We start from the raw sequence: 27,097 nt of genomic DNA on the forward strand, positions 1-27,097 counted from the left end.
GATATCAGCTGAGTGGAATGTTGTCCTGGGAATGGCGTGTGTTAAGATGGGACTAGAAGTGTATGTAGGGGACACAACTGGAGCTGGACAAGTAGTTAATGAGGCAAGTTTGGCAAGATATGATGAGAAATCATGCTATCCCTTCAAGCTGTCTAAAAAAAACCCATGCAGCTTTTACTAAGCTAAAAGAAATTAGCCCAATTTGTTTGTTCTTTTTCTACAGAGTTAGATTTTTTTTAGTATTAATGAAAGCAAGGTTTGTAACTCTATTGTGCTTATTGAAAATGTTCTTTAAAACCTGTATTATTCAACCAAATGCTACTCTGTCAGTGATCTGTGCAGAGTAATATAGGTTGAAACTAGTTCTAATGAATAGTCCTTGTGTTAAAACCTCCAGGCGATGCATTTGTGAAGAACAAGTTTGCATTGACTGTATACTTACAGTTAATGGCTCAAAAAGCATCCAAGTGTTCTTCCTGTTTCCTCTGTCAATAAACACTCTATTTGCATGTACTGGATGCACTTTTCATCGCCCCTTCTACAATATACACTTAACATCTAACTTCTTCCTGTTTTCCCTAACCCATCTGCTAATTGATTCAAAACTCTTTGAACACTGTCAATCTTACTTGTTTCTTGTCATTTATTTGTTTGGTTTAGTATCAAAAATTAGGTTACCGCCACTCTAGACCATGCTATTTAGGAATACTGTAATTAGGCAGAGACTAAGAATACACATTTACTGGCTGTTGCCTCAAAAGAATCATAGTTGTCAATCACCAGCATGTTTTTCACAATCAAAATAATTTAAATACAATTGGATCATTTGTCTTTAGCTCTTGAGATTTAAAATCTTTGGATACGTTTTTATGTTTCTCTCCTCCCATACATCCTCTGTCAAAAGCAGTGACTCATATTGGGGTATGGTTTGGCCAGTAGTTTACATTTCATGAGGTGAGCTCAGATACTGTGTGTTAAAGGATGGAGTGGAATGGGATGGTGGAGGGAAGAGTGAATTACCGTTGGCTATTTTGTTTTGAGATGACTAAATATTTTGATGTATGGTGAAAGTTACAAAATGGTTCTCCTATACCAAAACTAAATCCATGAATATTTTGAAAAGGGAATACAATAAAGTCATGATAAACACTAGTTTGGATAAGTGTCCATATAATGCAGCTATCACAAGGAAATAAATACAAGAAGGAGCCTATTGAGAATGGGGAATCATTTTTGATACCTTCTTATAGTACCTCTCAGAAGGAGGACATCCCCTGTTCAAAATTTAGAAAAAAAAGATGAGGTGATGGCCTTCTGGGGACCCAGCTTCGATCCGACCACAGCAGATAGTGGAAATTGGATTCATTACAATTCTAAAATTAAAGTCTAATGGTGAACCAACTGGTTTCCTTTTGAAAAGGAAACTGCTGTCCTGACCTGCTGTGGTCTGTTTAGAACTCACAATAACATGATTGGCTCTTTACTGTCCTCTGTAATGGCTGAGTAAGCCATTCTGTTGTATGAATGGTGGGATGGCACTGTAAAAGAAGGCAGCTCACTAGTTGTCTACCCTTGTTGTCTTGAGAAGAAGTGTCAGTCTCACCAATGACGCCCGTGTCCCATGAGTGAATAAAAAAAGGTTTATCTTCTTTTCCAAAGAGACTGACCCAAGGTCTTCTTCAAACTGCACAAAAATATTCGTGGAGAAAAAATATTGGGAGTTTCTAACCTAAAATCAATCCTCAATTATTCTAAACCAAAATGCAAGCTAAATTCAATGTATTTTAATACTCTTTTTCTTTGTTGTTCTGTATCTCCATAATATAAACAAACTTCCATTAATACTTCAGGAAGCACATACTGGTTTAAAGCTAAGGTTCTGAAAAGACCAACCAGTTAGTTATTTCACAATATATCACTAGTTTAAACTAAACTCTTTTAAAAGAAACATCCAAACTGTTTGATTCACCAATTTAGTGGTAAAGCAGATATAGGTGAACACCAACAAGCATTCCTTCCAGCTACACCTCACCCTGACCAGGAAATATGCAAGAACATAACATATAGGAGCAGATTAAACAGTTAGAAGTAATTAGGCCCTTCAGCCCATCGAGTCTCTCCTCTATTCAATCAACCCTATTCTCCTGCCTTCTCTGTCAGTCACTGAGAAAGTCATCTCTTTTTAAAAGTTATTAATCACTATGATGATTATTGCAATATTTTCAGAGGTTCAGTGTCCCTCCCATAATTAGACAATTGTGTTCCACAGCACACCTCTTTCTTATGCCGAGAGAGAAAAACTGATAAGACTAGGAAATCAATGTACTGGTTTTACATTTTTAATTATACAAAACAAGTCAGACCCATATATCTCATTCTTCAATTTTACTGTGGTTTTTTTGGGGCATTCAAGCAAACAATTGCATTAGCTGGTTATTGCAGAGAACCTTTGTACCTCTGTACATAGCATCACACAAATTGTCCTCTTTGGAAGCTGACTGGGTGCATATTTAAATCAAATGCAGATGTAGGGCACATTTCCACTCCTGTAATGGTCAGCTAGAGTTGGGGACAGACTACTTGTTGTAAAGGGCTCCATTAAGCCCAATTTTTCCAATGAGATTGTTGAAATCAAATGAAGGCCTCTTTCAGCATGAAATGGAAAAATGATCAGAGAGGACAAGACAATGGTGCAGAAATTAACCTACTGCACTTTAGTTCCTTGCCTTCGGAGAAGACACAAATAATTTCTCAAACTTTAAGGAAGCAAAGGTCAATTGAGAAGGAGGAATTGAAGGAAATTAGTTTAAGAAAAACACTAGAGATATTAATGGGACTGAAAGCTGATAAACTGTTAGGGCCCGATAATCAAAATATTTAGGTACTTAAAGAAGTAGCTATGGAAATGGTTGATACACTGATTGTTATTTTCCTTGCTGTATATTTTGCAACAATCCCACCAGATTGGGAGGTTGGCAAATGTGATGTTCCTATTTTTAAAAAGAATGAAAGAATTACTGACAATTTAGCCTAACATCACAAGCAGTATTATAAAGAATCTGACACCAACAGAATTAAACAAAATCAACATGTATTTATGTAAGATAAATCATGCTTGACAAACCTAATAATGTTGAAGATGTTACCAGTAGAATAAACAAGAGAGAATCAGTGAATATGAGTGTATTTAGATTTTCGGAAGGCTTTTGATAAAGTCTGTCAAAGCAGGTAAATCTGCAAGACTGAAACATATGAACATGGGCGTATATAATGGCATGGATTGAGAACTGATTAGCAGAAAGGAATAGAAACAATAAAGAGGGGAGAGGTAACTGGTGGAGTAGCAAGGGATCAGGTGTCCAGGTCTAGACTATTCACAATATCAACCAGTTGGATGAAGGAATCAAATGTATTATGTCAAAGTTTGCTGATTAAAAAAGCTAGGAAGAATTGGAAATGGTGGGCAGGATGTAAAGAGGCTTCAAGAAAGTCTACTCAAGTTGAGTGAGTGGCCAAATACATGGAAGATCCAGTACAACGTGGATAAATGTGAAGTTATGCAGCTTGGGGTCTGAGAAACAAAATGACAGAAAACGTAAATGGAAATAGTTTGAGAAATGCTGACATAGAAAAAGGGGCCTGGGTATCCTTGTATACCTGTCAAGCAGGTAGAAAGGTAAATGTTATAATAAAACAAAGCACTATGGACGTTGGAGTTCTGAAACACGAATTGCTGGCAAAATTCAACTGGTCTGGCAGCATCTGTGGGAAGAAAGCAATGTTAATGTGTCAAGTCAAGGGATTCTTCATCAGTAGAGGCTGCCAAACCTGCTGAGTTTTACCAGCAATTTCTATTTTTGTTGTGAAGACAAATGTTGCATTGGTTTTCATTGCAAGAGAGTTCATGTACAGGAGTAAGATATTTTCCTGCAGTAGTTCAGGGTCTTGGTGAGACCACATTGTGTGCACTAATGGTCTCCTTACCCAAGAAAAGATGGCCGTCATTGAGGAAATGCAACAAACCATTCACCAGACTGATTCTTGGAACAGCAAAACAGACTAATTCTGCTCTTTTCTATGCTTCCCTATAAAATGTTCATTCTGTTGATATGAGGGACTGCTGACCAGAACCAAATTTAAACAGCTACTCAGGTCAGCAAATATTGAGGTGGGTTCGTTCGAAGGTCTGCCTCAGTTCTGTAGAACCTGGGCACTCTTGCCCTCACTCCTCTTTCCTACCCACTCTCCAAGCCACCGGTTACCCACATGCAACTACCATAGTCCCTCACTTAGTGGCAGAACTCAGGAATTTCAGCGCGGCACAGTGGCTCATTGGTTAGCACTGCTGCCTCACAGCGTCAGGGAGCTGGGTTCAATTCCCGCCTTGGGTGACTCTGTGTGGAGTTTGCACATTCTCCCTGTATCTGCATGGGTGTGCTCTGGTTTCCTTCCACAATCCAAAGATGTGCCGGTCTGGTGAATTGGCTGTGCTAAATTGCCCACAGTATTGGGCGCATTTGTCAGGGGTAAATAGAGGGTGGGGGAATGGGTCTGGGTGGGTCACTCTTCGGAGGGTCAGCGTGGACTTGTTGGGCTAAAAGGGCCTGTTTCCATACAGTAGGTAATCTAATCTAAAAAAAATTAAAGGTATTCTCATTCATATACACAATATAGAAAAGAACACCAGCATTCATGAAACCCAAAGATTTTGAACTCTCCAATATTCTGTTATAACATAAAATTCCATACACTAGCAAAAAGAAAATGAATTTTAATAGGCTCTTTAAGAGTCAAAATGTTAACCACTGTCAGCTTGTGGGAGCTGAGGGCTTTTGAAATTCAGCCAAGCATTCATAATGAATTGATCTAACACTATAATCCTGAGAAATTATCAATAGTGCATGCTTTTGAAAATACAGGAACAAGTAATAACAGGGTTTTTTTTAAACCCCTACCTTATGTCTTGTGAATCAAAGCAGTGTCAGCCCAGTTCACTCCCCATTCTCCCACTCCCCTCCCCCATGCCAACTGAAGATTTTAAACATCAAAACATTTATATAGCCTTTATCCTCGCTTGGCAATTGTTTATGTCTATGCCACAAATTTATGAGCTCACCACCACCCTGATAAGGTCCTTGAGAAAGCAGAGACGCATTCAGTTTAAAGTCTATTCATCTGAAAAGGTGCTGCTGTATTTAGATCTCTTGCCACAATTCACTTTCACCTCACCACCCTGCAAGCAAAAATATTATTTAGCAAAATAAAAGGACAGGACTTGACAGATTTTTGTCCTGCCCCATCTTTAAAGATGTTGATATTTCCCTACAGTCAACATATAAAAAAGATGCAATTCTAAAGATGGGTTTCTCAATTCCTCATATTGTTGTTAACCTCCCTGCTTAGTTGGACATTGGATGCTGCTAAGTCAACTAGTTTTGCAGGCATTAGCTATGTAAAAGCTTTTGTTGAGATGTCTGAATTTGACCTACTATTATAAAAATCTGTTCAAAAAACCTGTTACCTCGAGTTGTCAACCAATAGGTCTCCACACAGTGAATCCACCTATAATAAATGGTCTAATAAACAGCTGTCAATCAGATCTAATGCTCTTCAATTCACAAGATGGCTTAAAACACACCCATAGATCCTAAAACATGATAGCAGATGGCATATTGGCTATGTTTTAATTCAAACAAACAGCCATGCATCAATATTAAATGAAGGTGCTCTCTGACACCGCCATAAAACAACTGCTATTGTCTATACTTTTCTGGCTAGTTGACACTCCAATTTTATCATTTTTTAGTCAGCTCATCTAGAATTCAACAAGTGTTATCTACACTGAGAAATACCCTTTGGAATTCTGTTTTAACCCCTTACATGCTAATTTTAGCACTGTAACTAATGTTTTGTATTTTGTGCCATAAAGCCAAACTTACAGGCAAACAAGTTCCAGCAGGGGTCACTAGATACTGATTATGAAAGGGAGCTAACTGATCTTGTCTTATTCCAAAAGTTTTAAACCAATTGTAAAGCCCTTACCATTGTCTTTGCTATAAATTGTTAATCAATCAAACATTAATGAAAGTACCAGTTCTGAGGGACTCAATGCGATATCACATAAAATATTTCCAAATAAGCCATTGGCACAGCTTAATCTTTCTGAAAACACCTCATGTCAAAATTCCCTTACACATTCCCAAAATACAAATTACATGCATTTAAGAGGTCATATCCATTAATCCAATTGTCTCCTCAGAATTTTATTAGAATTTCAAAAAGTAGTCAACATAATTGAAATATTTTTTATCAATATAAAAATGTAGAGATAGAATCACCAAATGTTTGGCATCTTGACAATCACAACAAACAATGATGGTCCAGTTAGTTTGAATTTTTATTATTGCTGCAAGAAATTGCTGAATATTTTTGTCTTGTGCTCATCAGGACAATTCACAAGAATTCAAAGGAAAACCAACACTTGTACTGCATGAGAGGAGAGTGCAAATTCTCCACGGCAATACCTCTACCAATGCATACATTAAACGATGGTTGATAGTTACTGCCAGTCTTTGTATAAATTTAATTTGTTTAATTTCTCAGGACATTGGCTAAGAAATGATCAACCGAACGGTTGTCACCCATTTCATTGAGCTGAGATAGACACAGTGCATGTACATGTTTCCTCTGTTGAGGACAGGTACCTGTACAGTACATGTAACAGCATCACATTGGAGGCTCAACCAAATCTTAAATTGGTTGGAAGTGTAATTCTTCACAACTTCAGAGTAGTAGTTAGGCAATCAATAATTTCAGTTTTATTCATTGATGAAATATGCGCACTTTTAGTGACAGCAATAATTATTGCCTATCCTGATGTCAGAGAATGTGGTGGAACTCTTACAATCTGTGTGGTGAAAGTATTCAGAGTGCTGTTAGTGAGTGAGTTCCAAAATTCTTCTCCAGTGCCAGTGAAGGGAAGGTGACATTTCTATGCCATCATGGTGTGTCAGGTGATGTTCAATCTCATCGCTGGCCTGGTCCTTTTAAGTAGTAGCCCATATTTTTGGCAGGTATTGTTGTAAAACATTTGCCAATTGCTACAGTGCATTCTGTAGACGGTAAACATTGTACTAATTATGTATTGGTAATGGAAGGTCAGTGTTTAAGGTGTTGAATGGGGCATACAATTAAGTGGGCTTTTAAAATCCTGCATATGTTGACCTTCTAATGTTTTTGGCATTGTATTCATCCAGATGGGTACAGTATATTTCATCACATTCCTGACTTGTGGATGTTGAAAAAGCCATGAGTAGCAAAGTAAATTAATCACCACTCTATAGGTCAGCTTCTGATCTTTTGCAGCCTTGGCAGCAAAATTTCTGGTCAATGATCAATTCAAAGGTTGATGGCAGGTGAATCGGGAGTTGTAATGTCATTGAATGTCAAATGAAAGTTGCTAAGGGTTTCCTCTGGTTTTGAAATGGTCATTGACAAACAGCTTTGTATGACTAATGGTACTTGCCACTTGTCAGCCTAAACCAGAATATTATCCTAGTCTTGTTTTATCGATTGTCAGTTTTAATGTCTGAGGAGTTGCAAATGGAACTGAACAATCAGCATTTGTTCTTCTGAAGGATAGTTACTGATGAAGCATCTCATGATTACCAATTGATAGTTGGGCCTAGGACATTATTGTAGGAAACTTCTGAATAGCCTATGAATAATTTCTTGATGCTGAAGATCTAGCAGATGTTCTTAAACACCAGCATGACAAAGTGGACATATTTTCTTTCATAATGGGAATGGAGCCACTCAAAATTTACCCTTTATCACTAAGGTATCCTAATGTTTATTGATGAATTTTCTTGTTTTTCCACTTAATTATTCCAAGTCACTAGAGTGGAAAACCTTGACTTTTTTTAAGTACCTTCATGAGCTTGCCAATGTTCAACTCAAGTGTAGTAAAACAGCTCCATCAGATGTAGCTAATCTGGAGACTTTCCAGTAATAGATCAGTGAATTTTAACACTAGGTTGTTACAGGAACGCAGGTTAGAAAAATGTAAAAGGTAGACTCACAACATTTTAACACTCAAAGTATTCACAGTACTGAAAAGCTATTACTTCAACATCAATCCTCCTGACTTCACTTCAAGAATATTTTCACTGAGGGTAATTGAAGATGCTATACAGGATGAAAAATGTTATCTTTTTTCTTTCTGTATAACATTACAAATATCCACTATATTCTATAAGCCCAATAGCATATAATTTTCTGAATTTCATTGATATTTCCAAAAGGTTTATAGTCAGAGGACTTAATAAGACATTAAGAAACAAAGTAGAAAATAGAAAGAAAGATTAATGATAAAATGAGGATAAAGGAGATCTGGGTTTGCACAATCTGTAGGTCATCAGTAACTACAATAAAGTTCAGAATTAAAACTGCAAGATTTTGAAAATTACCTCTCATTCCCATGTGCCTAATTTATATTGTACAAGTTCTGCACCTTCATTTTAAGGACTGCCAATCAGAGCAGTGTATGTTGTGACCTGCCAAAGTCCATTCTTTTACACTTGCTTACAACTGTCTTCACAGTGTGCAATGTCTCAGCTCTGAAGTCAACACAATATAGAAAATGTTGAAAGTCAAGCAGTTTGGAGAAAAAGAGCATCAGAAGATAGCTTCCAAGCAGCACAATACTTGAGCTACTGGTGATCAAACATGTTGGAGAGATTTTAACTTGAGATGAACAGGTAGAAGGAATCCCGGATTGTATATGTAAAAGTTAAAACTTTTAGAGATTACTAATGGATTGAAATTCTAAGTGCAGACAATGCAGCTTTCAAATAGTGACACGGAATATAGAAATGTAAACTTTCCACCTGAGACATGGGGTTGAATCTAAAGCAAACAGCTGAAATGAGGACCTGGTTTCTGATGGAGATTAAAAAGATTGTAACTTTAAATAGGTTTCAGTATATTGTAGTCAATCATACAAAATGATCATCATAGTTCCGATACAAATAAAAGGTGAAAGCTGCCTTGCTGTTGAACCTCTAATTTAGTAAGAACTGAGGTTGAGACAAATATTTGACAAATACTTATGCTACCATTCAAATGTATCATGGAGGAATGGCCATTTAATCCTCCTATCACTGGCAGGTCAAGGGATAAGCATACCATATAATTATAATTTCATGAAGAATGTCATTTTATTTTTATTGGACAATTTATGCTTTCAGAATTCAAAAAAGAACCTTCCTTCATAATCTATCTTTAGTTGACAAATGCAATTTAAAGATTGTACTTTGATTCAGCCTTTTTCTGGGCATATCAACATCCTGTCTAGTCACAAATTAAGTATTCTATAGGATTCTTCTGACAAGCAAACAAATCCATTCTTGTAAGTATTATGCTTTTGGAGCCTGTGTGAACATCAGACTGGTGCCAAGAATAGCAGCTGAAATCAATCGTGGAGGTAATAGGATTTTCTAATACATTTTCCCTTGTTCAATAAATTCATGCAAGGAATTTCTTTACATTACATCGATATTGGATATAAAATATCTCCAAGTATGTTCATTATTCTAGCTGTGTGCTTGAAAGTATTTTAAGTCTTCATTTAATCAATCATTTCACATAGCCTTGAGATCTAGAGATCACTTACAATTTATAAAGAGAAAATTGGCAGAAAATATAAACCTATGATCTTGAATAATGATCAAACTTCTCTGTTGAGAAACCCATGTCAACAGTACATAATAGCAGTTTAAAAGCAAACAGTTGAAAGGATATGATATTTTAAAAAGTAGTGGCAAGGTAACATAAAGTTTATTGTTTAAAAGCTTTAAAAGATTAATCCTACAAGATCATAGGATTTGTTCCTTTCTGATCCTGACCCTAAAAGTATGAGGCAGTCTTAATTTATTAACAACAGTCCAATCTTAGGAATGTCCTAAATGAATGAATCCCTAATTTCATAAGGGCAGAAATAATTTTGTAGCCTCACTAATTTGGACTGCCAATGCATGAGGATTTGAAATATGCAGTTGAGTGAGCTAAGTAGAAATATCTGAAGGTGTAAATCCGATACCAAGAAAGTATTTTTTCCACTTACTTATAAGCCTCATGATGTAGAAACAAAGATTTAAATTTGTGTCCATGACCAGCAAAACAATCTTAATTATCCATCTCTCACGAACCCTTGCCTAGTTCTTGTGTGTTCAGCCTGATTACTTTGGATTGTACTTTAAAAAAAACTTTATTTCATTAGCTACAGAAAGAGTAAAAAGTAGTTTCATTTTATTTTCAGGTTCAGCCCCAAAGGTGTCAAAACTTCCACAAGGCTCATTCTCTAAGGTGACAGATTGTATTATATATTTCAAAAGATTACACATCTAGAGTACAAGTTACAAATCTAACAGTAGATTATATGGCTTACATGTTAATCCATGCCTAATAGTTTGCAAGTTTCTAAAGATGCAATATTCATGCGTTTTTATAGTTTGTTTTTTGAAGAGAATGCAGTAGACATATTAAAAGTTGATATATTCACTTCATATAATAAAGAAAGTACAAAACAGGCAAGCTCCTGTTGTCTGCTACAGTTAACATAAAATCTTGTCAGATAGGCCTCCAGATAGTCAGATAAGACTTAAATCCCCACAGATATGTTCCAGCTCTGCAGGAAATGAAAAGGTTGGCGGCAGGTTAAAATACCACTTTTGTCCAAAGGATGCTAGTCTGCAACCTGAGCAAACTTTAAAGGGAATAGTTCTGATATAAAACACATGATCAAGCCAGACTAAAGTTAATAAGTCAGTCTAATCAATTATTTCTATCAAGGCCATAAAGGTGTACTTGGCTGCACACCACCCACCCCCCAGTTTTTTTACATCTATCAGGGATTCAAATCACCTGTTGTAAACTCTATTCAAACTCTAGTAAAACAGTGAATGTAATTTTAATTAAAGCCTTCATCAATGGTGGCAGTATTTGGATTTAGAGGACAATATGATTGCCTTTGTTCAATTCTTTACTTGAGCTGCTTGAAAACAGTAGAGATTGCAATATTTCCCCACAGGAAAGAGTGAGTATAAAGGTGTCCTGCCTGTGCAGTACCTCATACGTAATGTCTATAAAGAAGGATCAGGTTCTGCTGTAGCAGATATATACTTCCACAACAACGCATTTATTATAACAATTTCAACATGGTAACATATTCTAGACAATACTCAAGATATATTCAAAAATCAACCAAAATAAGCCAAAGTAACAGAGTTTAGGAAATGTTATCAATAGCTCTCTGAAAGACTGACAAACATCTTAAAAGGAGGAAATATGCAGAATGTAAAGAAATCCAGAGCTCAGAGGATAGCCCACTGAGGGCTGCTTCACCAATAGAAGGGAAAAGGAATTTTGGGTGGAAAAATGTACCAAGGCCAAAATTCAGAAAAATTATCCACAAGGTTTTGGTCAGGGGGTAGTTGTTCAGATGGGAAAGAGTAAGGATTGACAAGGGTGAGATAGAAAATTGTTAGTCATACACACACAATTTTGGTCAGCAAGCAAAGAAATGCAAGTAGAATGAGATTTATGAGCAAGTTAAAACAACTTGTTATTTCCTTTAATATTGGTCAATGTCTAGTATATTAGAGAAAAAAGACAACTGCAAAATGTTATGGAACCATTCTGTACATCAAAATATATTTTGAGCCAGGTTGAAAGAACATAAGAGCAGAATTAGGCTATTTGGCCCATCAAGGCTGAAAATGTGTTGCTGGTTAAAGCACAGCAGGTTAGGCAGCATCCAAGGAATAGGAAATTCGACGTTTCGGGCATAAGCCCTTCATCAGGAAGGTGCTGTGATCTCCAGCATCTGCAGACCTCATTTTTTACCCTACTATTTGGCCCATCAAGTCTACTTTATCATTTGATCATGGCTGATATGTTTCTCAACCCCATTCTCCTGCCTTATTCCCATATCCCTTGATCTCCTTACTAATCAAGACTCTATTTGTATATATTCCAAGTACAGTCAATGACTCAGCCACCTCAGCCTCCTGCAGCAATGAGTTTCACAAATTAACCTTCCTCATTGTAACCCTAAAGGGTCGTGCCCTTGGGTAACAGTCTCTCCTACTGAAACCCCCAATTGATTTTTTGAGAAATTAAAACCAAATTACATTATTGAATTGAGCTGGCAGCCAATTTTCATCACTGTAACTTCTACAGTCTAATGGGCTGGAGTGGAGTCAACCTGTCGCCAGAGAAAAAAACCACAATAAAACTCAAGGAATAGGAATGAAGTAGATCTCTAAACAATGAGCACAGCAGCGAGTCACCTCAACTGGGTGGTGACAAGCCATTAGATTTATCACTTGAACAATGGAAACTTGGTTATTTCAGGATTCTCAATCATGATTTATCCAAATTAGAATTGGAAACACTGGCCACAAACTTGTTTGGATCCCTTGGTAGTTGGAAAGAAAAAGTCTGTGACAAGTTAATTCCTTGTTTTAAACTTTGGTTTTTATCTGCAGAATTTCACCAGCAGCTGAGGCATTGAAGGAACAAGACCCAGACTGTGTAATTTCCTCTCTGCCTAACTTGTAATTTTCTTCTGCATGTAACTATTCCAGGTTCCAGACAGAATTTGAAATCAACCCAGCACCACTATACACAAATGAACAAATGAAACTGTCTGCATTTTAAAAATCACTTCTACACTGGAAGATGCATGATCTGCGTTTTTAGCCTGAAATCATCAAGCCATTAATATTCACAAAATATATAAACTGTTAAGTTTACTGTACTTAACTCACTTAATCTATCCCCCCCATTCCATTTCTGTGCATGATTTCCACATGTGTCTGCATGTGAGAACCATGGAGTGTATTATATTTATGCCAGCCCAAGTACATTAAAAGCTATCATCTTAAAATCCATAAAATGTGTCCGATTGTCTACTGATCAGACTAAGTGTTAAAAACTTGCTGAATTGATAAACATTTCTATTCCATGATCATATTTTCTTGCCATTGGGAGATGATAGCACTGTGCTAATTGCTTAGATAACACTGCTTCCGAGGAAAAATACATTTAAAATGCAATTTCCTCAAAATCTTGACAGACATTTGTTATAGCACAAATTCCTGCAGTGTTATTTCAATTAACAAAAGCATACAGTTGCTGAACATGCTGCTCCATTTGTATTTGATCTATACAAAGCAGAAAGGTTCTTGGTTCCGGTCTTGGTTCATGTCGAGCTAACCTGGTAGGGCAAAACAATTGGCCTCCATGTGTCTAGGATAGTGAGATGAAAACACTTTGACAATATGGACTGCGAGATGGAGTGTTTGCTTATTACTGGTTATGTTACTGAATTAGTAATCTAGAGTCACATCGATGGATCAAAACATATTAACATGGAAAAAATTGTGGGTAGTTATAAGATTTAACAAGTTCATTTCTAAACAAAAACAAGTCTGTGTGGTAAAATCATAAATTGTAATCTTACGATAGATGCCCATGATGCGTTCTATTTCGCCTGGCTTCTTGCTAAATGGTATCTCCTGCAATGAAGGGGTGAGCACTGGTATAGCAGCATATTTGTTGTCAAAACAAAATAATTCAGTAGTACTGGCGTTCAACCCCTTCCATGCTAAACTGCAATTTAGTAGAACAAATTAATGGAAAGAAAAAGGAGCATAATATTTTTGAATTGTCATAAAACATTGATTAATTCATATTCTTTCAAAATAAAAGAATCTGCTGTCCTTACCTGGTCTGGGCTACAAATGACTGCAGTCTGACACCAATATGGTTATTTCAAAGTGGCCTAGAAAATAATTCAGAAGAGGGTTAATGAGTTATTGATTCTGATGTGTTAAGCAATTCAGATCAATTTAAGTTATGACTATTGCTTAAGTGAAAAGTACTCATCCCATGGCCATTAAGAGTTAACTCAATCACCAAAATTTTATTTCAATAATAAATTCAGTACAAAAATTTCTATTTAAAATGAAATAGCCATGATTAGGTAAGGTACTTTGATCATCACCATTGTAATGGAAGCTCCATTTACTTTCTGTGGCAAATGCACTTTAAAAATTATAGGAGAAAATGATCAAGTCATAAACTGTCAGGGCCACTGTGACTCCAAAATTAAATTCTACCAGGGAATTAGGTTGCAAGTTTATCTGTGTAAGCTTCTCCTCATGAAGGAAGGTTGTTGCTACCACCATCCTCTTTAGGAAACTACAGAGGTTGCTTGCTATAGTTTAAGTGAGACAAATTACTGCCTGTTCAAATGAGAAGAGCCTCTTACACTTAATAAGATCTACTATGCAAGACAGCAACAAGTTACAGGCTAAATTGATATGATAAAAAAGGTATTTTTTGGCAAAGTGGTGGTGTCTATCTGCAGACCAGAAGGCTTGGGTTCAAATCCCACTTATCCGAGACATGCATCACAACATCTCAATCGGTTGATTTAAAATATCTGCTACAAGCAGCCTGACTTCTTGTTTTTGTTATTCTAAAACTGTGGACTGAAATAAGGAAGAGCACCAATATTTGAGGGGTGGCTCCATGGTTTGAAAGCAAGTAATCTAACACCCATGGCAGTAAAGAACAGTTTCACCAAGCAGTCATTGGAATTTGAATTGCAGACAACTTGGTCTGGAGGGATACACAGATCCTGCTTTCACTAGCAATGTGAAGTTGATTAGTCTACAGATTAGTGACCAGCTACCAGTTACAGAGACCTTTTATACTTGGAGAGAGAGTTACTCCCAGCTATGGAGTGGTCTCTTTTCTCTGCAGTCAAAACTCACTGTCAACTGAAAGAAATGCTTCAGTTAAAGTAAGGTATGATGTTAACTGACAAGTCAGAAATCTTTTATGAGTGAACCAGTTGCCTTGTGTCTCTTACCAGCCAATGGAATCACCTGGAGAAAGACAAGTGAAATAATGTGTTGGCCTTCAGAAGAGTCATATGGATCATCTCAACTACAGAACTGTGGGACAAACACTATTGAACTGTCTTTCTAGATTTTCCCTTTTGTTTATATCTTTTTTTTTAAAAACATGTCAGTGAGTTGTCAGTGTGTAAGGGAAAGTTGATAAGGGGATTACCATTTTAGTTAGTTAGTAATGTTATATGCTAACAGGTTATAGAAGTAGCCTGGGGTCTAATAAATTGTAATGAAGAGTCATTCTTGTTCAGTACAGAAGCCCTGTCTGTGCATTCCATAAACCTAGGTCTGGAAGTCAGGTAAATTGGGAAACTTTGCTTACTTCTTAACTTTCATTTTGTGATGTGTCCAGGAATAATGGGTTATAACACCACCAGTGAGTCATAATACCACATTGATACGCGAGACATTGTTACAGGGACTTTGAGGCCATACAAACAAACAGATGAACAAGGAATAAGAGAAGGACACTCAGCCCTTCATACTTGCTATGCGTTTCAAAAAAAATTGCGGATCTGATCTTAAGCTCAATTCTGTTGCTGAACTCCCCCGATAATCTTTCAATTCCTTTGGTAATGATGAATCTACCTATGTCTGCTTTACAAATAAAAATATTTAAAGTTCTGCATCCACTGTTGCTTTAAGAAGAGAATTGCAAAGGCTCACACCCCTCAGAAAAAAAGAGGTCTTCACCTCAGTCTTAAATGGACAACTCCTTATTTTTAAACTATGACCCCCTGTTCTCTGCTTTCCTGCAAAAAGAAACATCCTATCGATACCCACCTGGTCAAGTCCCCTCAGAATGTGGACAGCCAGGTATTTAGGTCTCACTCCTTTGAGATCCAAACCAGTTTTGCCCACAAGTCCATATGACATCATTGTGGGTGGTGCTTGTGTCACTCCTCATGTTAACTCTTTCAGACCATTGTGCAATAAAACTATAATCCCCGATTTAAAATGTTGTTCCTCATATTTATTACTTTTTCACAATTGACTTTCAAAACGTTAATGGTGCTTGAAGGGTTTGCTCAGTATCTTATTAGATTTAGGCTGATGTTTCAATCATCCCTACAGAATCAGCCACTCAGATCTCTAATCCTGCAGCACAGAAGGAAACATCATAACAAATTCATAATCATTTTGTTTAATATTTATATTGGTGTAATGGATAATGTCAAATTGAGGAACTGTGGTAATATGCAGCAAATACACGTAAGCACATGAAGCCTGTTAAAAACTAAGGAGTGCTTCCCAAACTTTCTCCCATTCTGACCCTCTGAGCTTGAAAATGGTCAGCACCCCATTGAGAAGTAGGAACTTGGGTGCTGGGTGTTGGGCAGTGAAAAAAGTCAAGTGTAGATAGAGTGGTGGAAACCAGGATAGCTGTGAGAGCAGTTGCCTGTCAGAATACAGACCACAGCTGATGCAACTAGGTCGGAGCTCCATGACAACCACCGCTGTCTCAGCTTGGCATCCCAGCATTCCATTTTGTAGTCCTAGTCAGGGTCTTGTCTCCTACTTTGGGCAACTTTGTATTCAGGCACAAAATATTCAAGTACAGTGGAAGATGAAAATATTAAGCAAATAACAGAAAACACTGGAGAGAGAAAAATTGCTAACAGCCTGGATCCTAGAGTCAGAGTTATATGGGGTCGAGAATGTAGAGCTGGAAAAACACAGCATTTCAGGTAGCATCCGAGCAGCAGGCGAATTAACATTTTAGGCGTGATGTCTAAAACATTGATTCTCCTGCTCCTTGGATGCTGCCTGATCTGCTGTGTGTTTCCAGCACCACACTCTCGACTCTGATCTCCAGCATCTGCAGTCCTCACTTAGTCCTCAGAGTTATACAGCAAAGAAACATACCCTTCAATCTAACTTCTCCACGCCAACCAGATATCCTTAACTATCTAGTCCCACTTGTCAGCATTCGGCACATATCTCAGCACTTCCTATTCATGATGCGGCTCCAACAGACAGTGGATTTTGAGGGAGATTGTTGTAGGGTTCACGGTGGAGCTGCAATTAACAGGATATTAAATAATTTAAACTGAGAGCCATTGAACTCTCATGTCTTCAGCTATGTGACATCAAAGAGGGCTTCACTTTGCCTGCAAATGGACTGCATCACAAGACAAGACATCATTTCCAGCCAGTTTGCCAATGGATCTGAGCTGCCTCTGGGGCAGCAAATTCCTGCTACGGTTTGTGGAAAAATTGCTCTACAGTTTTCGACTGGGTCAATGATGACAGCAGCCTCTTCTCCATTATTCTGGGTCTGATGAAAAGGTCATCAACTTGAAATGCCAGTTCAGTTTATCTCCTAAAACTGCTACCAGACCTGTGAAATATTTCCAGGATCTTCTATCTATTATTTTGGATACCCCGACAATTTTGCTTTCTGGCTGAGTTTACAGAAACATTAACTGCGCGGTAATTTTCAGAGGAATGTGTTGATACTTTCAAGTTTCCTACAGTAGTCATTCCAGTGCTTATACAGTATTAAGTGAGGTCTGCAGATGCTGGAGATCAGAGCTGAAAATGTGTTGCTGGAAAAGCGCAGCAGGTCAGGCAGCATCCAAGGAGCAGGAGTTTCGACGTTTCGGGCATAAACCCTTCTTCAGGAATGTATACAGTATTAGCAAGGAACCTTTCAAGAGGTTGAGTTTTGGGCACTGTTTCAGAGAAACAATGTCTACATGTGTTGCCCAAGGTTCTTGGTCAGTTAGATTTGTGAATTACTGACAACTCATCTGTGCTCAATTAATGGAGGTGAGCCAGAGTGGCTACACACACCAGCTTATTCCTTTCTTAATACAGGATTAGAACACCAACAGATTTCCTGCCCTAGCTACAATGTGGTCAGACACTCAATTTCTGTCTTACGCAAGCAGTCAATATTGTAAATGATGGAATTGTACCCCTCATCCAAAATGGCTGCCTACACTGTGTTCACTCACTCAATGCATGGTGACATGGACAAGATAACAGGATGTAAAAAATGAGGTCTGCAGATGCTGGAGATCACAGCTGCAAATGTGTTGCTGGTCAAAGCACAGCAGGCCAGGCAGCATCTCAGGAATAGAGAATTCTAGGAGATCACAGCTGTAGTGGTCATAACCCTCCCTCCAAAAAAGTGAAGGTGCTAAAAGATGGTAATACAGCATTTAACACTATTTCTGGAATGCACTGCCTGGGAGGGTAGAAGAAGCAGGAATTCTCAGAACCTTCAAAAAAGATATATGGATGAGCAGTAGAAATGTTATAATGTTCAAAGTTATGGGCCAAGTGCTGGAAAGTGGGATTAGTGTAGATAGATCATCACAAACTCAATGGGCCAAACAGCCTCTTCTGTGTTGTATGACCTTATGACCATTTGCAGACTGCTTCAATATCTGAGGAGTCCTGAACAAATGAAGTGGGACCTGAGCAATATCCAGGCTTAGGCTGACAAGTGGCAAGTAACAGTGAGGACTGCAGATGCTGGTGATTAGAGTCAAGATTAGAGTGGTGCTGGAAATGCACAGCAGGTCAGGCAGCATCCGAGGAGCAGGAAAATCAACATTTCAGGCAGGAGCCTTCATCAGGAATGAAGTGGCAAGTAACATTCATGACACGAGTGCCACACATAGGCCATCACCAATAGCAGGTAGAGAGAGTGAGGACTGCAGATGCTGCAGATCAGATTAGAGAGAGTGTGAGGTGCTGGAAAAGCACAGCAGGACAGGTAACATCTGAGCAGGGTTCTCCGGCTGCCTGACTTGCTGTGCTTTTCCAGCACCACACGCTCAACCCATCACCAATAACAGCGCAGCCAACTATTGTCTCTTGCCATTCAATTACAAGTGCTAAACTATCCAATAATTGGGAGTTGTGGGGATTGTGAAGATTCCTGCTTCTTCTACCCTCCCAGGCAGCGCATTCCAGAAATAGTGTTGAATGCTGTGCTATCAGTACTGAGAAATTGAACTGAGTTAGCTAGACAAAAATGATGCCAAAAACAGCAGGGCCGACAGAGAGGAAGAGGAAGTTATTTTCTCAGAAGGTAATGAACCTGTGGAATTCTTTACCACAGAAAATTGTCAAGGCTAGGTCACTAAGTATATACAAGGATGAAACAGATTGTTTTTCAAATCAAACCCTTGATTTGAGGGTTTTGAGGAAAAGGCAGGAAAGTGGAGTTGGGGATTATCTGATCAGGCATGATCTCAATGAATGGCAGGTCATAATCAACGGGTTAAATAGCCTATGTCAAACTTGCAGCATGTAATTCACCTCCTGATTCGACAAAGCCAGTCCACCATCTACAAGTCATAAATCAGGAGAGTGATTTAATATTTCCCACTAGCCTGAATGAGTGAAGCTCCAGCAACTCAAGAAGCTTGACACCATCCAGGAGAAAGCAGCCCACTTAGTTTACCCATTATTTACTTATCTATGCTACTTAACTATGTGATCTACCTGTATTGCTCGCAAGATAAAGCTCTTCACTGTGCCTTGATACACGTGACAATAAATTCAATTCAATTGGCACTCCAGATGCTCAGTAGTAGCACTGTATACCATCTACGAGATATACTACAAAAATCCATCAAGGCTCCTGAAAGCGCAACTTCCAAGCCCATGACACTACCATCTTGAGGTACAAGGGTAGAGACACATGAGAACATCACCAGTTGCAAGTTCCACTCCAAGTCACTCATCATCACCTGATCTGGAAATGTACTGTTGCTTGTATTGCTGCATCAAAACCCTAAGCTCCTTCCCTGGCAGTATGTGGGCTCTACATACAGCACATGGGACTGCAGTGCTCAAGGCAGCTCAGCAACACCGTAAGAAGAACTAGGGATAGGCAATAACTGCTGGCCCAGCAACAAAGGCCACATCCTATGAGTGTTTTTTTTTAAAAATGTCCATTACTATTTCAGAATCCTGGCCTGTGTTATTCTTTCAAGGGCAAGCTTGAGACATCACTACCAAAGGATATAAAAAGCAAATACTCCATCTCAATTCTGCTCATTTGAAACATGACATGCTAATAGAAATGTGCTCCACCAAATAGTCTACGAGCAGCCCAGACTCTTGTCTATGAATATATTTATTGTATGGGTGGGGGTATGGAGGTAAGGGTAGCAACATGGCATTCAAGATGGAGGTTGGAACCTGGAGGTATGTGTTGAGGCAGCATTTTGAATAACAAACTAGCAGAGAATGAAAGAAAAAAAAGTGATGAGTCATACACATGAAGCACCAGGCTATTTTGGGAAAATAACGATTGATGAGCAGCATTCATTACAATAAAATCAATGTTTGTATGTCACAAGGAGAGAGGCAGAGAAGAAAAGGAAAATCTATTTTATGGTTAGGATTGGAGATTGGGTATATACCCAATCAGATCAATTAGAAGGTGAGATTAGATTGTCAAAATCAGACCACTGCAGGCTGAAAGCTGTTGCGTTCTCCAGTTGTCGGCAGAGCATGATCGAGAAAAAGCAAAATTGCAGGATAACAGTTTTCTACACATTGAGGTTGAGCTTTTCATTCATTGTATTTTCCAAATTTCTCACAATTACCCCCTTTAAAAAAGGTAATGTTGCTCATTGTTGATGTCTTGAGATAATGTTCTTATTTGCAACTACTTTTAAAAAGTTGAGGGGGGTGTGGTTTCAAATGATTAAAAGAACTGGAATTGTTTGAGCTTTGCAGTCACTGCACCTAAGGACTGCAAAGAGTTCAAAAGGCTGAAGATTTGTGTACGTATCTTCATTTAAAGTATCAAATGGAATATCACAGATATCTATTTCTCTAATCAACTTGTTCAGAGGTGTGAATACAGCAGGCAAGACTTGAACCTGGGCCTCTCAATCCAAGGATAGGGACACTACCACTGCACGACAAGACTGTCTCTCCAGCATCACAGACATTAAAATCCAGTGAAATAGTTTCACTGTGATGTTAAGAGGAATACACCTGATATAGCAAAAGTTATGACAATGTTGCTCTGTAATGTTGAAGGCATAGCTAGTCACTACCTCGGCAAAGCTGTTCCAATCACTTGACAACACCAATAAAGACCATAAATGGAGTTTTCATTTCAGAACCCTTTTCGTTCATCAGTGCAAGGAAGAATGAGGGTCTGGTTATCGGACCGACAATGCCCAATCCTTATAGTGCGTGGAAGCCATGATGCTGCAAAGTGTAAGTGGTAGTGGGGCGGAAAATAAAAACATCAAAATACAAGGGGTATCAATAAGCAATTTACCCTGGATAAAAAAATTGCTTCTGCAGCTGATGAACTGAAAATGATATGCGGGGTGGTGGAAATGATGGAATTCGTTAAAATGTGGCATAATGGCAGGGACGATTATTTGATACAAGTTATTCAAAGCACTATTTGTGTTAAAAGTCTGTATACACTGGATGTAAGAGCAAGTTTTAGAAAAGCTGTCAACTGAATAATTGAGTCCATTAGAAAATAATCACAGTTCATACCTTTGGAGTTGAACTTTAAAACCTCACAAACTTCCATACAAGGAAATGGTAATTATATTATTGCTTTGAAACTAGAGATGACAAGAGGAGGATTATTGTAATGAAACATGATTCATACATATGGTTCTTCAAATACTCGATGCTGAAGTTCTTGCAGGCAGATTTCAAAGAACAGTATTGAACCTAGATGCAAATCAGCCTTTTCAACTCAGGAGATAAACAATTCCCAGTTAGACAATGACTATAGTAGACTGATTAGTAAGGTTATATTATGTGAAATAGAGGGAGAACTAGCTATCCGGATAGATAACTGACTCGAAGGTAGGAGACAGAGGGTGGTGGTGGAGGGTTGCTTTTCAGACTAGAGGCCTGTGTCTAGATTAGAATGGTGCTGTTCCAGCAGCTGCCTGAACTGCTGTGGTTTTCCAGCACCATTCTAATCTAGACTCTGGTTTCCAGCATCTGCAGTCATTGTTTTTACCCAGACTAGAGGCCTGTGCCCAGTGATGTGTGTCCAATGCTTTTAGTCATTTATATAAATGATTTGGATGTGAACATAGGAGGTATATAGTTAGTAAGCTTGCAAATGACACTGAAATTGGAGGTGAAGTGGATGGCAAAGAAGTTTCATAGTACAATGGGATCTTAGTCAGATGGGCCAATGAGTGGCAGATAGAGTTTAATTTAGATAAATGTGAGGTGCTGCATTTTGGAAAGGCAAATCAAGGCAGGACTTTTACACTTAATAGTAAGGTCCTGGGGAGTGTTGGTGAACAAAGAGATCTTGGAGTGCATGTTCATAGTCCCTTGAAAGTAGAATCGCAGGTAGATAGGATAGTGAAGATAACATTTGGTATGCTTGCGTTTTACTTGTCAGTGCATTGTGTACAAGAGTTAGGATGTCATGTTCTGGCTATACAGGGCATTGGTCAGGCCACTATTAGAATACTGCATGCAATTCTGGTCTCCCTGTTATAGGAAAAAGGATATTGTGAAACTTGAAAGGGTTCAGAAAAGATTTACAAGGATGTTGCAAGGGTTGAAGGGTTTGAGCTATAGGAAGAGGCTGAATAGGTTGGAGCTATTTTCTCTGGAGCAGCAGAGACTGAGTGATGACCTTATGGATGTTTATAAAATCATGAAGGGCATGGATAGGGTAAATAGACTAGGTCCTTTCCTTGGGTTGGGGAAGTCCAGAACTAGAGGGCATAGGTTTAGGATGATAAGGGAAAGATTTAAAAACAGACCTAAGGGTCAACATTTTCACATAAAAGATGGTGCTTGTATGGAATCAGCTGCAAGAGGAAGTGGTGGAAGCTGGCACAATTACAACATTTAAAAGACATTTGGACGGCTGCATGAACAGGAAGGGTTTGAAGGGTTATGGGTCAAGTGCTGGCAAATGGGACTAGATTAATGTAGGATGTCTGGTTGGCGTGGATGAGCTGGACTGAAAGGTCTGTTTCCATGCTGTACATCTCTATGCCTCTATGACTATATCTGTGAAACAAGGGCCTTGTAGTGCAGTGGTAGTGTCCATACCTCTAGGCCTAGTCAAGTCCTATCTGCTCCACAAGTGCTATGAAATGCCTGAATTGGTTGATTAAAAATATCAAATCATTAAGTCATAAAATAAGGTACTTGACAATTTATATTGGTATAGAGATGTTTTTTTTTAAAACACGAACAGTTTTAGCAAGTTTTATTTCACCTGGAGTGAGAAGATTTGACTATTTAATTCTAGAATTCCTCCATTTGAAGATATTGTGACAAATAAAGAGAATAACTTGACTGCAATTGGTGTCAAGTAGTACACAATAACATTGGGGATTTGGGCGGGTATCTCCTTTCCACAAAAAATAGAATAAATCCACCTTGGATTGTTACCATGCTGAACAATAGATAATAACACAATCACTTCCTTTCATTTAAGCATCCCTAACTACTCAATAACGTGCTTAACAATGCTCTATTTTCACAAAAAATAAAATTTGGTTCGCGGCCCAAACAGTCTTGATATGGTTATGAGTAGAAGTGTTGACTGTCAGGAGGAGTGGAATAACTCCCCCAACGTCAAGAGGGTATTTGATTAGGTTTGGCACCATGGAGTCTTGGTAAAACTGAAATCAGTGGCATTTTTTAAAAACCTCGAGAGATAGGAACTGTTCCTGATTCAAAGGGAAAAAGCTGCGGCTGTTGAAGGCAATGTCAGAACTCCAGAACATCACTGCTGATTTCCATCAGTAAACATCTTTAGTAGATCATCCTCCAGCTGTCATGAGACCAGGACCAAGGCTATACCTTATTGGTTCAGTAGTATTAAACTCCACTTAGACCATGTAAGACTTGGATATCACCCATGTTGGAGATCACAACTGGCAGTTAACATTCACATTATATATTGAATAATGACACTGGGTACCCAGTTTTTATTTATAATCCTCCAGCTGTATGTAAATGAGGCCTAACTCTCAATGGAGCAATCTTGTCCATACTATTAAATGCTAATTCAGTGCGTGACCAGCTAGGTTGACTGATCAAAAGAAAGTAGATAGTGTTTTTTTAAAAAGCAACTGTTTAATTCAAGTATCTTCTGAGTCCAGTTGATATTTAATTTGTTCAGTCAGATTGATCATGCTCAAATTCTAATTGCCTTGATTTTGCCCCACTTAGTGGACAATTTATTAAAAAATTGCAATTTTGTCCCTCTCAGCTTCACTATACTGAAGCATTTTAATCTCCAAAATATTTGTTGCCATAATTAGCATAATGCTTTTTAGAGAGAAATAAAAATGTTGAAGAGACAGCCTTGATATTCCTAAAATTAAGAATTAATGACTACCATGGTGTTGCAATTAAACAACTGCAAATGTTGGAGGTAACCTTTCAGAAAGAAATCATGCATGGTGTCATTATCACTTCAGAGAGGATGAGCCATTACCATTAGAATTCATTTGTCTTCCCATTCACATGACCTTTAGTTACCCTTTTTTGTAATTGTCTTGTGTTTCCCATATCACTATAGCTGACAGCAGCTGCAGATTTTATAAAAGCTCTCTGGTAATTTGACAATGTACATCTGAGCCCCTCGAGGAACCGCAAATAACCAAGATGTCTACTTTTTGTTAAAATGCTGACAAAGGGACTTTGACTGAATTTGTATCTGTACAATAATTTGTGATGTTGAGGCGGGGGGAGGGAGGACAAACAGAGTCAGTTCTTTATTCACTCATAAGAGGCAGATATAGCTGTGTTAGCATTTATTCACCATCCCTAATTGCCCTGGAGAAGATGACAGCATCAGCCTTCTTGAACTGCTGCAGTCCATTTGGTGTAGGGATACCCACAATGCTGTTAGGGAGAGCGTTCCTGGATTTTGACCCAGTGATACTCCAGGAATCAGGATGGTGAGTGGCTTGTGAAAACATACCTCAGAAACTGGCATTGTGGTTGTGAAATATCTGTACCAGATGTAGTCCCTCGCACTGAAATGATGCAATTAATGATTGTTTGAGAAACCATGCCAAAGGAGGCTATTGAGTTAAAAAGGTCTGAGTGTTTGGATCTGGCCACAAAAATTATCAGGATGAAATACAGTGTCAGGATTGACCACATGCTGGCAGTGAGGTCCAGAAGGAGTGAGGAAGCCACCAATTAAGTGGCTGCCTCCAAGAGTTGAATTTCCAGGAGTAGAAGACCATCACAGGCTCCTCAGTACTGTAAGATTAGCAGTCCCACCAAAAGCAGGCACTGCCACTGCAGGTAGGAGAAAGAAAGGGCAGCTCAACATGGCATTATCTTCTTATTTTTAACATTCAAAACCATTCAGAAGTGGCTGTAATTGCCAGGATATCACTGTGGAGGGGAAGCTCTTCGAGATCACAGCACTAATGATCTTTACAAATTTGGTTAGGGGTTAAACCTAACCAAGCATTAGTAAAGGAGAGGTGATGTCAGTAAATCAGGGTCCTTGATTAATGGCTTAGGGACATGGGTTTGCATTCCATCATGATAGCTGGTGAAACATTAATGAAAAATTTGGAATTTAAACTGTAATCTAGCTTTGACAGTGCAACCAATGTCAAGTTGTTGTAAAAATCCATATGATTCACTAATGCCCTTTAGGGAAAGAAACTGCCATCTTCATCTGTTCTGGCCTACATGTGGCATCAGACACAGCAATGGTGTCATGGTACAATGATAACAATTTCTCTCTCTCTCTCTCTCTCAAAATCGACGAAACAAAAGAACTGATAATTGACTTCAGGAAGGAATGAGGAAGAACAACACCTATCTGGAGTAGAGGTAGAAAAGGATCAAAAAGGTGTCAAGTTCCTCTGAGTGACAATAACCGACAATCTGTTCTGGACCTACATGTAGATGCAACAGTCAAGATAGCATAACAACATGTTTGCTTCCTCAGACAATTTAGGAAATTCAGCATTTCCACAAGAACATTCACCAACTTTTGCAGATGCAACATAGAAAGCATTCTATCGGAATGCATAACTGCCTGGTATGGCAACTGATTTGCCCAACCATAAGAAACTAGAGAAAGTGATATGCACAGCCCAGACCATCATTGAAGCCAACTTCCCATCCATAGACTCCATTTATACTTTTCGCAACTGTGGAAATGCTGCCAAAGACCTGTCCCACCTCTGTAATACTCTCTTCCAACCTCTTCCATTAGGCAGAAGATACAGAAGATTGAACACATGCACCAACAGGTTCAAGACCAGCTTCTTCCCTGGTGTTATCAGACTGTTGGATGGACCTCTCTAACTTCAAAAAATTTTGACCTTGCTAATGTTGATTTTGTTTTGTGAACCTCCTATGTAGCTGTAACATTGTATGCTCGCTCTAAGTGCCCTGTGATCTGTATGTTCTTGTTTGCTATGATCTGCATGTGCTGCTTGCAAAACAAAGCTTTACACTATACTTGAGTACATATGACGACAATAAATCAAACGAAAAATCAAATCAACATGAATTACCACTTTGCTGCCCTCTGAAATGAATGGTAAACAAATTGTTGCAAGGATATTTAAAGATGAACAATAAATGCTGACTTAGCTAGCAACATCCAAATCCCATAAATAAAAAGAAAAGAACTCCAATTTGGTACTTGTAAAACACTTCAATCCATCAGCTTCAGCCTCATAGGGGTCTGCCTATCATCTGGAAAATTCTGGATGACTTCTGACAATGCTACATCGTTTTTAGGAGTTTATCCTTAGGAGTCCATCAGAAATTGTTTATTTTCCATCAGCTTTGTTTTTCTACTCGTCTTTAATGTCTTCTCAACATCATGCACTTGGCAGATCTAAAGAGTGTAATAATTCATTTTCACTGATAGAAAGATTTATGGTGTTGATTTTATAGTCTTTACATCACCCACGTCTGTATTAAGGGCTCTGCAGGAGTAGGCACATTATGTATCATGTTCCTCTCTCCAATCATACATTATGTTTGCTGTATCCCTTCAACACTTGTGAAGCTTGCACTTAATCCAACAACTGAAGTGCCATCCACACAAGATTAATTTTGGGAAAAATGCCAACATCAATGTCACATCTTGCACACCACTTCCAAAATGTTTAAAAGGGCTCAATGAGTGT

At 38.4% G+C, this 27,097-nt stretch overlaps 1 protein-coding gene across 4 annotated transcripts in view; it reads right to left on the reverse strand.

The window, feature by feature from the left end:
• The window catches only part of cntfr (ciliary neurotrophic factor receptor), a 368,813-nt gene that overhangs the window by 297,684 nt on the left and 44,032 nt on the right, over positions 1-27,097 (reverse strand). For all 4 annotated transcript variants that reach the window (XM_060829263.1, XM_060829235.1, XM_060829245.1 and 1 more), the window contains exon 2: positions 13,790-13,846. The gene's annotated coding sequence lies outside the window, so the exon portion shown is untranslated. The remainder of the gene's footprint in view (positions 1-13,789; positions 13,847-27,097) is intronic.

The sequence above is a fragment of the Hemiscyllium ocellatum genome, chromosome 1 (genome assembly GCF_020745735.1).
Source record: "Hemiscyllium ocellatum isolate sHemOce1 chromosome 1, sHemOce1.pat.X.cur, whole genome shotgun sequence".
In the NCBI taxonomy this organism is placed as follows: domain Eukaryota; kingdom Metazoa; phylum Chordata; class Chondrichthyes; order Orectolobiformes; family Hemiscylliidae; genus Hemiscyllium; species Hemiscyllium ocellatum.